A 13,625-nucleotide genomic window follows, 5' to 3' on the forward strand; every position below is an offset into this window, starting at 1 on the left:
AAACATCTGTGACAGCATGGTGCATGACATAATATGTAATCTGTGGTCACAACTTTAGGGCTAACTTCCAGCCAAAGAAGGTGATCACACTGCAGATACATATGCTCAAGGTCTGAGGCTCTGAGCATTTTTGATAGACTTAATCTCAGAAAGTGAGATGGGTTTGTACAGCTGGTGCAATTGTAATGCAAAGCATGCCACAGTGTTAGATGTTATAGGAGACTATAGGAGACTGCCTTTCAAAGTGATATAGGGTAGCATTCCTGTGTTTGGGAGCAACACCTTTCTACAATTTCCAGCACTTGGCATTCCCTAACACCACTCTTTGAGCTCTTTATATTTTTTCCTAAGGTCCCTGAAATCATGTAAACATAAGAAAGCATACAGTTGTCCTGAGTTTAGACAAAGTACTGTGACAATGTGACACAAAACCTATGAAACCCTCCCTTTTCTCCAGAACCTGGAGAGGCAGTTAGTCAGGAAGCAGCAGATAAAACTTCAGTCCAATTGGCTTTTGAGACAGTCTAGGAGATACTTGTCTTAAGCAGTCTAGGGGAACCTGGTGTAGATATTGTATCTTTCTGGTAGTCTGTGGACTTACCTCTATTTTTTTGTATGATATCAGAGGTGTGGTTCAAGGTAGTTATACTAACTTAGTAGAAGCATATGCACGCTCCTATGCATATTGGGAAGGCAAAACAAGGAGGGAGGAGAAATAAACTTTCATCTAGTTTTCACAACACCTAATTCTCGAATACTGGCATTGCTCAAGATGGTTCATGAATTTATTTTTCCTGAAGGATTGAGTGGTTCTTGTTGAATGAAGTTGAAGAAGATTGCTCTAGATGAAAATAAAGCACATCTACTGCAGATCTGGTTTTAAGAAGTTTTATTCTGAAAATCAGAAAGAAGTCTTATTCTGAAAGATTACCTTTCCAACTGAGGACAAAAAGTTATAACATGGACTTGATATTCAGTGTTTCATTAATGGTAGGGATGATGGAGTAGAGACTATACCTGTTAGACCTGCATATGACACCCAGCTGGGAGGGGCAGAATGAATGGTAAAGGAATTAAAAAATCTTGACAAACTGAAAAAGAAACACAGGGCTAAAAAGCTGCAGCCCAATAAGCAGAATTCTATTCTTGGAAGAAAAATGCACAAACCTAAAATGAGGGTTTTCAGTGGACATGGGTTTGCTGAAAAGAATCTAGGAATTACAGCCTGAATGCACATCAACCATGTCACATTGTTGGGATAAAACAATCCATGAGGATGTGTGAAGAAGAATACTATTTGCTTTACTCACTGCAGATAAGGCTTCACTTTAACACTGTGCCCACTTTCGGGCATCATCTTGCAAGAAAGATGTTGAGTCCAGAGGAGGGTGATGCATTCTCCAGAAACAAAGTGTATGTGGATCGAGGAAATCAGTGGGGAGGGGTTATTACAGAGGATACTGAAAGAGAGTCACAGTCTTCAAATAACGTTGTGTTTGTTAGGTTGAAAACTCATGGGCTATGTGGATATTGATGTTAGGTTTTAGGAGATCTTGCTAATGGTCAGGAAGGATTGACAGGAGAGGATGTGGAGTCTCTGTGATCCTACTTTGAGGTGAGACATTGGTTTGGTACATCTCAGCCAGAGCCACCAGACAAGTTAGGCTGTCTGGGTGCACAGCTGTCAGCAGCATGGATGTCCTATCTACCTTCTGCTCTGTCACAGTCAAGCAGGAGTAATGTGTGGTGTATTTCATGTGTTCCATCTCCTATTTTCACTTGTGTTGAGCTTCCCATATCCCAGGTGCCGGATTTTCCATCTCACCTTTTCACTGGTTCTATCTATTTTTAGTGCTGATCATCTGCATGAGAGTGCTTCTCTGTACTAGTTCTTTCTTGCTTCACAGCAAATAGGAACTTTTAATGAGTTACCTTCCAATACTGAATTAGTAAGAAACAAAATAATCTGTATTTCTGTAAGTCAGAAGCCATGGAAGCAGAGAGCCTCTACCTTTCATATAATAGAGAGTACAGTAAGAATTACTGTCAAAACAGTTTCACAATGCAGAGCTCTTGAGTACATAAGAAACATTAATGAACTAAGTTGCTCTATGCAGAAAGTAGCCGCTAAGAGTAAGTACAGTTATGGTGGTGCAAACCGGGTCTAGCTGAGAAGAAAAACAGGCTCTAAGAAACTTGACTCATGATATATTATCATAAGATCAGCTTCAGCCTCAATAGACAAGCTTCCCACATTGATTTTGATTAAACTCTTGTCACATGTAAAATTGATTTCTACTAAATTATTTCTATTCACACAATGCGAAGGAGGCAGTCTGTCCCTATGAGTATAGAAGGTCTATGTGTCCTTCAGAAAATATATAGAAGATAGCCTACCCCTCCAGCATTGATTATTGTTTCAATACATGCAGGAACAGGAAAGCATTATGCATGTGCATTTCCCAATGGCTAGTTTCTGCACTGAAGGGAGAAGTAACATTTGCATTCCTTAAAGAACTGATTGAGATTCTAAAAACAGATTGGAAACTTAATGGTAAGAAAGGCACAGCTTGAAAATCTTTACTTTTTGGCATGAAAGTGCGGACCAGATTGACACAATCTGTGACGTAGTTTCTAATGAAGCATTTGTAATGAGACATTTAAAGCAACTCAAGAGGCCTCTCTATCCTGTTGGGAAAGGAACACAAGGAGTGCATAGTTGAAATTCATTCAGCAATGAATACATAAGTTGATCTTGACATGAATTCAGAATAGGATTCAATTGTAGATAGGTGCTTGGGGAAGAAGTTGCTTGTAGCAGAAAGAGAGGGAGAGAGTGAGAGATAAATTAAGAGCTAAAATAGTTGGAGGAAACTCTTGGGAAAATTACCAAGAAGGGAGAGAGGTATCTGCTTATTGAGCTGTTGAATCATGGATTTCAGATTTCAGTCAGAAAACTTTGTGCTGGGATTTCATGCTGAGGCAAATCTGTTTTTCTCAGAGGTAGGTGTGGAGGGTGGGACCTCCAGATTTCTGCTTCTCTTTAACTGCTCACCAGCACAATTTAACAAGCCCATTTTGAACCTCTGCTGTAGCTGGAATGACTGTGATTGAAATGTTTTTTCTTTTCTTAGTGTTTAGATGTTTATTAATTAGGCAACTCCAAGCATCCCACTAGTCTTGGACCCACTAACATCATTTAAAGCCACAGTTCACCTTATTTGCCTGTTCTGTTTCCCTACAGAAAGCCACAACAAGATGACTATACTCTAACTATCTGACCTGGCTTCTGTAGCTCCATTTTCTGATCCTAAAAAATAGTTTTTGTTTGCTTCCTTTGTTAATTAGTTAGGGATTAATTTTCTACCTAATCTGCTTGTGTAGCTCCTTGAATATAGAGTGCTTTGAAGTGCCAAATATTGCTAGTATGCTGATTAGGTTATTAGGTAATAATCAGTGGCTGAAATAGGACTTCTCAGAATGAAAAGAAGTCTGGCACTTTTCCACCCTCTTTCCCACCCTACAAGTAACTGACTCGCTTTGAGGTGTGTGTATGGCATGCTTGTAAACACCTCTCTGAGATGTGTGTGGTCATACACACAGATGCCTATTAACATCTGGTCATGCAATTGACTTTTGGATGCAGTGACAGTGATCATTTGTAATGACATGAGTAGTATGCTCTACAGTGCAACCATCCTTCAGGGCTGTAAGGCAGAGATGTGGATGACCCGAAAGACTAAAGCTTTGATTCACGTGCTTTGACTTTTGCCCCAGTTTCTGTGCTTAATTTTTCCTCCTGGCTGGCTGTAGGCTTTCAGAGGTGCTAATTGAAAACACTAGGTACGAGGAATTAGGTGGAAGTTGGGCTGAGTGAAACCAGGCTCAAGCTTCCCTCTGTGGCATGTGAACTTTGGAGAAATGGCTGATTACAAAGGCTGTCATCTTCCTCAGGAATCGTGTGCCGAAGTCTAGCTCAGTCACAAGGCAAATTCTTGGTCTTGAGACACCCTCTGGTTGATGTCACTGTTGGGATGTAAGTCAGGAAGGTACTCCAGCCTCCAAATTTAGGTCTGCAGCATCTTCTTGGCCTAGGCCCTGACAGCACCCTGCTGAACCATGTCACTGGAAGAGCTGGATTTATGTTGTCAAGTGTAATAAACCCAAATGTTAGCATGAATTTACTAACAAATGAAGGTAATTGGGCTCTTTAGGAGGCAATGAGATGACAGCTTTTACTGTACTTCAAATATCAGTCCCAATTACTGTAAATACGATCATGATGCAAAACATTAATTAAGAAAATCTGAACTGTTTGAAATGTAGAGTCCCATATGAATGATTAACTAAATGCAAAATATTGTGCCTGATTAGAGGCATTCTACAGAGAAATCCATCTGTGAGCCTGAAATAAACCCAGTGGGAGCTGAGGAGAGAGCGCAGCACAGGAGCTGCACAGTTGGGATGGTGTAGGAAGCTATTTGGCTGTGCAGATCTCCTGTAGGGTTATTGGGCTTCCAGGACAGTAACACCTGTGTACTCTGCATTCTGTACTGTAAGAATCTTCAGCAAGAACACCTCATGGGTAAGGAAGTCAGGCAATGGAACAGTATGGGACTCACTCAAAGTCATCTGGGATGACAGATGCAAAGAACTCTAGCTCTTATGTAATGGTAGTAGCAATGAGCAATCATGGAAGGATCAGGAGCTACAGCTCCGTTTGTAGGGTACCACGAGTGCTCTTTCTAGTTGTGTGAATCCTTGTGATATTGCTTTAGCATGTGTTCTTAAATTACTGATGCAACAACACATCTGGAAATGCTGGCTCCAGCTATTTCCCATGGTACAAACACATTTGCTGGTCACATTGAAGACATGAGCAAACTGTAAGCCAGAGAATATTCTACTGAAGTAAATAATATCTGGATATGGCCTTTAGGATATAGCTCAGTAAAAGAAATGAAGTAGTATTTTTTTTTAAAGGAAAGAAATAATTTGACCTTATGACTATATTTTATTCATGTGTTTTTTGGCAGAGATGGAACATGAGAGTTCAAAACATTGTCTTGTGTTTTGTGTCTTATTTGAAATGCATTGGTCTTCTCAGTTCATTAGAAATACTAAATAACTACACTATTGCTGTTTTATTATGAAACTAGGAAGTGTGTTGCCAAATGGGATATTTTAAGCAAAATATTCTGTTGTAGTATAAATGTACTATTGTTCCCCATTTGGACATACGTCTGTAGCCACTGAAACATAAAAGCTCACAAAATGGCATTTCTTTGTCAAAACCTTGGTGAAAGATTCAAACAACAAAGGATAATTGCTCATAGTTTGGACTCCCTTTTTCAGTCCGTTCTTAGCCTGAAAGTCCTCTCTCTTTTTCTGGTGGTGGTGCCACATTCATAGCTGGTAGAGCTGCTCACCACCAGATCTCTCACTGATCCAGCTGGAGCACAAATATACGCTCCCATTTCTGTCAAATTACTTGGATCACGTGCTGTGGTATTTTTGCTGCCTCCATTTTCTGTGCCAGCTCTAGGGGGGGACAGATGATATACCCAGAACAGCACAAACCCTGCTGATACAAAATTAACTTGCTTTTGAAGAATTCCTACCCAGCAGCTCTTTGCACCAGGTGGCTGCAGCACTTTTGATCCAATACTGGCAGGCGCCCGGTCAGATTTTCAGTGTTGAGTACTCAGAGCTGTGTGCCCAGAGCTTGCTCTGATCATGTCATGAGCTTTTCTGCTTTTCTTTCTCAGCAGCTTTAGTCTTCTCAGCCTTGTTCAGATGTATAACCTTCTCAAAACAATGTCCAATGAACTTCCCCCGCTAATGATGCTGATGTATGGCTTTATTGGTGATGTGTGTATATTTTGGGGACAAAGAAGAGGATTGTCTGATTCCCTAGAGTACAACGATTGATACTTACATCTATCCCAAAATAGAAGATGGCTGTTACACTGATTTTTTTCCAGGCAAATTGGTCTAATGCATAACAAGACGGTGTTACAAGACTGCATAACAATACAGATTATATACGAATACAACAATGACAAATTTAAACTACGTACTACCCTAGAGTTTGAGTTTCTTACCTCAGTGTGCTGTTTTTTTATGATGAAGAAAAACAGGTTTATTCCTGAGCAGCTTAGGAAGATTTCACTTAATTTGCTCTGTCAGCTAATTGCGTAGGAGTTCTTCAAGAAATTTCCAAACTGTTGATCATGGCACTACAATTTATTAGCTTCATCTCATTGATTCTGAAGTAAAAGTCTTCAGTGGATTGTTCTCATAGAATAAATGAAGTTAATGAAGGAGGCTAAAGGTCCAGATTTTAATGGAAAACATGTTGGAAGCTGTAAGAGGGTTCATCTCTGTGACTTTGAAATCAGTTGCTAAAGGGTGGTGCAGGTAGCAACTCATACATGCCGTTGGGTGATAAGAAAACCGGTTATTCACTGCTCTTGTTGAAGTCTGCTCAGTTTGATTTGAAAATGTCTGCACTGCAAAACTGCCCCCGAAACCTCACTGTGTGGTTCTGTCAGCAGAGACTTGCCCACTCTGCCTAACACTGAAGCACGTTGCATTGCTAGCACAGGAATTTCCTTCTGAAGATGGCAGCATTGAGAGCACAGTTTCCACAGATTTCCTAGCTTGGTCACACATGAGGTAAAAAAGAAAAAAACCTAGGTACTGTAGATGCTCCATCAGTGATGATGTACATGAGTTTCTCCAGTGCTCCTTCTCATCTGAGGCACCTGATCCATCAGAAATGTGATGTGAGTTCCTATCTGAAGTGCAGCACATTTCACTGGGGCAGAAGATCTGGAAATTCACTCTCAAAGCAGGACTGCTGTCACTGATGAAAGGCCTGGTGTTAGTTTTAAGCAGGATTTGATTCTTGAGCATTTTGTAGTGTGTTGCTCTAGTGCTCAATTTAGGAACAATGAGACAAGATTAACTCATGAATATTTGCATCTGAGGTAGTTATGCTCATTATATTGATAATGATTGCTTCTGGCTGTAGCCATGAGTGAACAGTTTCAAGAACTCTAGGAAGTGAGCAGTTAGAATTGAGGATGATTACTTTCCAGAACAGTTAATCTCCAAAACTAAAAGACAGGTTATACTCCTAACGGCACAGACAGCTGAGAGGCACTAGATGACGTGGGCTGGAAACATTATAGAGCATGGTGAGTGCAGACATCTTTTGCATCTTTCCATGTGAAACCCAGATGGAATAGACTTTTGCTAGATGTGAGCTGAGTGCTGTGAGCACTACCTCTTGGCTCCCACCTGTAGGGAAGGGATGATTCAAGCTACAGAAATGAATAATGGGGAGCCAGGAATCTTCCCTTTTTCATTAAAGATCGTTCTGTTCTTCTCTTCTTCTTGGAGAGATGTTGTTTCCCCAGCTAGACACCCACAGCAAGCAATATATTGCCTCACAAAGTACTGCTGGGCTTTCTGGTATTTCCACTGGAAATCTGAGCTGTGACTGATCATCTGCTTTGTTTATATTGTGGAAAATCAGAATTCTACAACATTTACAAAACACTGTCCTTCCTTTTCCAACGTAAAAGCAGCAATGTCAGATGCAAAGACATCTTTTCCAGGAAAAGAAGGATCTTGCCAGTTTTCTGGATGGGCCATATAGCTTATCTTATCACAGCCACGTTACATGCTTCGATATGTTATGGGGCTTGTTTATTTTTACTGTAGATGTCATTTACAGACAAAGCGCTTCTCAATCAATCTTTGTTCAGACAGATTAATGAAAGAAAAATCTATATTATTCTATTAAAATTCCGTTCTGTCAAACACAAAGCCTGTCACTTGATCACAAAGTCCCCGAGCCACAGATTGCTTCCCCAGAGCCACGCAGCTGGGCACAAGGGCAGAGAGCACCATTTGACTAGATGCTTAGTCAAACAGATAACATATTTTTGAAGTATAGTAAAAACAGTGATGTTTGTTACTTCTTCAGCATTCAGCCAAGTAGCACAGTTGAAGACATAGCTAGTTTTATGGGTAGCAAGTGAAGAATCTGTGAGTTTCTGGGTGAATAAGAACTTGGGATGAGTGCAGCCTGGATGAGGAGTCATGGACTGGTGACCTTGAACAGAGATATGACATTGATGTTGTGCTTGGCAAATGGAGAAAAGCCAGATTATTTAGACTATAAAATCTGAGTGACCTAACTGAAATCCTGCTATCAAGGTAACAAAATACCACTTTCTTTCTTCAAAAGCACCATGACTTACACATGCTCTGAGTTCTCAACAACTCAGTTCAGTCATCCTCAGGCAAGACAAGCCACTAGAAGATTTACTTCAGTTTCCATTCTTGAAAACACCTTAGCCTGTCTGAGCTACGTTCTACTCATAGCTGAAGGCTGAAGAAGTAGACTATTTGGACTTTGGTAATGAACAGACCTTGGTAGCTAAACAGAGCTTGGAGAAGGTGTCAGAGTATGAAGAGATTCACCAGACCCAAGTAGAAAGTTGGGATCTTTCAAACCTGGTTCTTAGAATACAAGAATCAAACTGAATAGGACTTCAGTGATGGAAGTATAAATGGAAAACTTGTTGCTTGTGGCTTCAGCAATGATGAAGGGTAGCATGAAAAGATATTTAATATCTGATATTTAATATCTGGCATTCATTCTTTGGAGCATCAGGTAGCTCTGCCTCAAGGTCCAAGTGGAAGCTCATGAACAACCAACCAGAGCTACAAGGTTGCACTTCAGGATGGTGTTTGGTATTTGAAATCTGACTTGATGCAAACCGAGATTTTATTCTCTACAAAGGAGGAGTTGAATAACATTTTCTGTCAGCAGATTTTAACTCTGCTTTGTGTTGACTCTTTTGGATTTTATAGAGGGATCATTACATAGCTCTTTTTTTTCTTTTTTTTTTAATGAAGCCCTGTTTTAAGAGACCAGAACTAGGATCTTAATCTCTCTGTTATCTAGGTAACAGAGTTTATTGTAGGTTTATCCTCACATGTGGCTAAGCAGATGAAGTAGTGAGGACAGTCACATATCTGAGGCAAGAGGCTCGGTTCCCAGCTTCAACAAAAAATTTTTGCCATGTTTCCTTCAATCTCAAGATGGATTAATACCTTAATACCTTAATATCATTCCCTTTCTTCCTGCAGAAGCTATATGAGTGTTTAAATAGAGCTGTGGTGAAAGTGTTGGTCGGTTGTAAAATGTACAATACTGCTTCTTGCTCATTTCTTTAATTTGGGGTTTGTTCCTTAACAGGAATAACGAATGCAGAGAGCAATTCCAGCCCTTCAGCACAATCTCTAGTACTGAAATTAGAAAGTATCTAGACTCACATGTATTTACCTATTGTCATGGCTCTTTTTGACATAATAGGGTGCTATAGTGCAGTTCAATTACCTATTGCCATGTGCCAATTCACTTATCAGTTGCCTGCTATTGGCATCTCCTTTCCATTCCTGTTCTGCAACAGTCAGCCAGCCTCCATCACACAGCTCTGCCAAAAGCTCTGCCAAGACAAATAAGAGGAATGTGTGTGCTTTTCAGTTGTGGGCCAAAACAAGTTTAATTGCAGTCAATGTCAGAACCCTAGATTTCAGGATGCACAATTTTTATCACCACAGAGTTGAAAACAGTACCTTCTCCTCTTCAGGAGCATTAATACAGATAGGATAAGGGAGGGACTGGGATGTACTCCCCACATTACAACCAGGGACCCTCTTCCTTTTCTTACTAGCAGAGGAAGAGACCTTTCTCAGTTTCAAGCCTAAGAGCAATTCTGACTAAGACGTAAGTGCTTTTGTGTCACAGCTTTTACTGGATGTGTCTCATGGTAGAGGTATTTCTGAGCAGATGGCCTGGGGTGGTACCCTTGGATATTCTGAGGATCTGCCTATTGAGCCAAAGATTTTCAAAAGCTTCCTTGAGCACAAGACACAGAAAACTGAAGAGAGACCACCCCAGCGAGTGTCTTTGCCAGCACTTCACATGGCTGTTTTACAGCAAGACACAAAGGTCAGTGACACTCAGTGTTAACACCTTAAATTTGGCTGCTCTAAAATTATTTTTCACAGCCTTCACTAAGGGAACTGTTGGGACATTCCCAACCTTTGTATGCCCATAAATGTGACTGCCTCAAAAGAGATTATTTCAATGCAAGTGTTACTTAAAATTAGATGTTATTAAAATAGAGGCACTGATTACTTTTCTGACATTATTTTCTAAGTTTATAAAAAGCTTTGGCTGCTCTGCTAGCAGCCGTCTTCTCCCATTTGAAAGCATCCTTGGAGAAACTGTGAACGTGTAGCTCCTAATGTCTGTGATGCCACCCTTTGGCTTTTATTTCTTCTCTCCTAAAACCTCAGCTTTCCTCTGTCACTTCACTGGGACGAGCCAGGTTATGTCATAGATGGGTGCTGATGAGCTCTTGGCATTTAGCTAAATGTCTATAGCCAAGGTTCAGTTTAATTGTTGGTCGAGGGACATGTACAGCAGAGCAAAATGAGAGCACACGGAACTGCTCCAAACCCACGTGCCTGCTCTTGCACAGAAAAACAAGGAGCAACAAGCTCTCAGCAAGACTCTTAGAGGAAACACAGCACTGCATTGCCAGAGCAGCATGATGCAGGCTGGGGTAGTCCAAGCACCTTCACATCCAGTGCAGGAGGTGGCCTGTCTGTAAGACCCAGTCCTGTAGCCATATCCATGTACATTTGCTGTGGGGCTTGGTTCTGGGTGGTGCAGGGCTGTCTCAGTTCGCTGGGGAGTGGAGGAGAACTTGGCAGAAGTTGAGGGACTTGCTCTGGTGACACCACTGATGCCACTGTCTTCCTGGTGATGGAGAAATAAAAAACATTTAGAATCATAGAATCATAGAATCTGTAGAGTTGGAAGGCCTTCTGAGGGCCATCTAGTCCAACTCCCTGCAATGAACAGGGACATAGCAGCCAGATCAGGTTGCCCAGGGCCTGATCCAGCTTCACCTTGAAAGTTTCCAAGGATGGGACATTAACCACGACACTGGTTAACTTCTTCTAGTGCTTCACCACCCTTTTAATCTACCCTCCCTGAGCTTGAAACCTTTTCCCATTGTTCTGTCACCATAGACCCTGCTAAAGAAACTGTCTCCTTCTTTCCTGTAGCTCCCCTTTAGACACCGAAAGGCCACCAGGTCATCTCTGAGCCTTCTCTTCTCCAGGCTTACAACCCCAGCTTTCTCAACCTGTTCTTATAGGAGAGGTGTTCCATTCTGTGAATTATTTTTGTAGCTCTTCTCTGGATGCGCTCCAACAAATACAGGTATGTAGCATCTAAGAATGCATTGTCCATCTTACTTGATTTTAACATCCACTAACCTCAAATGGAGGAATTTATAATGCCATCCTACCATTCAGAGACCCCAGGCCAAAGATGTATCTACTTCTTAATTTCCTGGAACCTCACAGTTGTAAGGAAGCAGCTATAGTACCTCCATTGCTGCTCACTTTTGTCTCTCAGCATCAGAAATGAGCAGTAAAGCCAGTATTTTCTTCCAGACTAAAATATTTCTGTTTTCTATAATAGTCTATGACAATGTGTGTGGCTGTGCCCACTGTGGCTCCTGAGTTTACATCTGCAGTGATGACAAAGCAAAAGAGAGATGAAGGAAGCCATTCAGTGAGTAAATTCATTAAATAAATACTTTGCAATAAAAGTAAGCCATAGTGATAATGGAATAATCAAAGAATCTGTAGACTTTGTCCAGTGGAGACTCATGATTTCCTTCATTTATCAGATGGCATGATTTGTGGTTCCATTCTGCGCTTTGATTCCTTCACCAGTCTTTCATCTTGGCCGTATCAGAACCCAGTCCAGTGCTTCCAGACACTGCAGCCCTAAATTAAAGGAACCAGACAAAAAGTCCTGCCAAATTCCCAACAGTAGACTTTATTTTGGTATTAGCATTGTCTTCTCATAAAAATAATGTCTTGTCAAATAAAACTTTGTTAGCCACTGGCTTAGAGAAATGTTTGTTGATCCTGTACATCAGAGATGCTGATGAAAGCTACCTTCATGTTCCCAGCTAATTTAATACTACTGTTTACTATGATGTACTGCTTGAGTTGCAGTAGCACTTAGAATTCCTAGTCACAGACTGGGGCGCCGCTGTGCTAGACACTAGGCACTCATGGAACAAAAAAGAAAGTCCTTTCCCTAAAGAATTTGCAGTCTTCGGCATGAGTATGGTCATTACAAAGACAACAAATCTTTTTTTCCAAGAAACGCCTCATCTTGTTCATTATCCTTGCAATTAGTCTCATGGGGTTCCACTTCCAGCCACACGCACCTGTTGATAAGCGCAGCCTAGTTGGAGCTAAGACAGACTTTGATTCTTCCATTTTTTAATGAACAACAAATGAGATTAGAGATGTTTGCTCCTTCAAATATGCAGAACATCTGAATTTCTAATTGTTTAGCATTAGTCATAACTTAAGTAGGACAGAGCGGATTCTATATATAGTCCAATGCCCAGCCGTTCAAGATAGATAGTGTATTTGTATTTCTTCCCATACCTCCTCACTTGAAAGAAGTGAGAAGGCATTTGCTACATCTCCATTCTCAAGTATTCCAAAACTGTGCTGCTCCCATCTCTTCCTCCCCCAAATATCAAGATTGTTTTCAGATTCGTGAGATTTTTTAAGGAGGTGACATTCTGATCTCTTCCTGCATTTATTTGGGGATTTTCAGCCTTAATAGTGTAGTTGAATCATGTTTTTAAGCATGAAGGTTAACGTTTTCTTCTTTTAGCAATTCTTGAGGTTGTAACAAGATTCCAGGAGCAAGAGTTGCTCTTATTATCTCAAATCTCCTTTAAATCGCACTGAGTTTTTTCCTCTATACTGTTTTCATTTCTTCATCTTCTCACACAGTAGATGCTCTTACATATAAACACCTTGTGTGTCTTATGCTATGAAGGAAATCCAGGTTCCCAGTAAGCAAACACAGTGGAAGTTATGCCAGTGACTGAGGGTTTCACTTTCTACACAAACTGGACCATTTCTCCTGTTCTCTTCTGTTCTGGAGGGAGAGCGACAGGTTGGCCACTGAACATCACAGTCTCATCAGTTTGGTCAAATTTCTCCTGCCTGGATGCTGGAAGATGCTGTGCCATCACCCCAGCAGGACGGTTTCCACACTTGGAGCTTTGGATCTGAACCAACCCAACACTGCTGCTGGTGCTCGTGGCTGATGGAGGCCAGGTGCCATGGGATGGTACCAAGGCATGGTCCTCAGTGCCAGGTGAGATGGCAACAGATGACTGAAACCATCATGAACCATTCAATCTATGGCTGTTACTTTTAGTGAGAGTGTAGCTATTCCGTATTTTCTTTAACAGATTAATCCTATGCCCTTTCTGTAACTATTCCTGTAGGATGCAAGCCAATAAAACTTCTTCCATTGTATTTGGTTTTATTTTGCCCTTCTCTGTTGTGTCATCTGCCCATCATGTCCTCCCCAGCCCATGGGTGCCCTCATCCACATACCTGTGAGTAATTTCAGCAGATGGCTGAGACATGCCTGAGGTTCCAGACCCATCCTTTCCCCCTGCCAGACACAGGCAGATAGG

This window comes from Tetrao urogallus (genome assembly GCF_951394365.1).
Source record: "Tetrao urogallus genome assembly, chromosome: 3".
Classification (NCBI taxonomy): Eukaryota; Metazoa; Chordata; class Aves; order Galliformes; family Phasianidae; genus Tetrao; species Tetrao urogallus.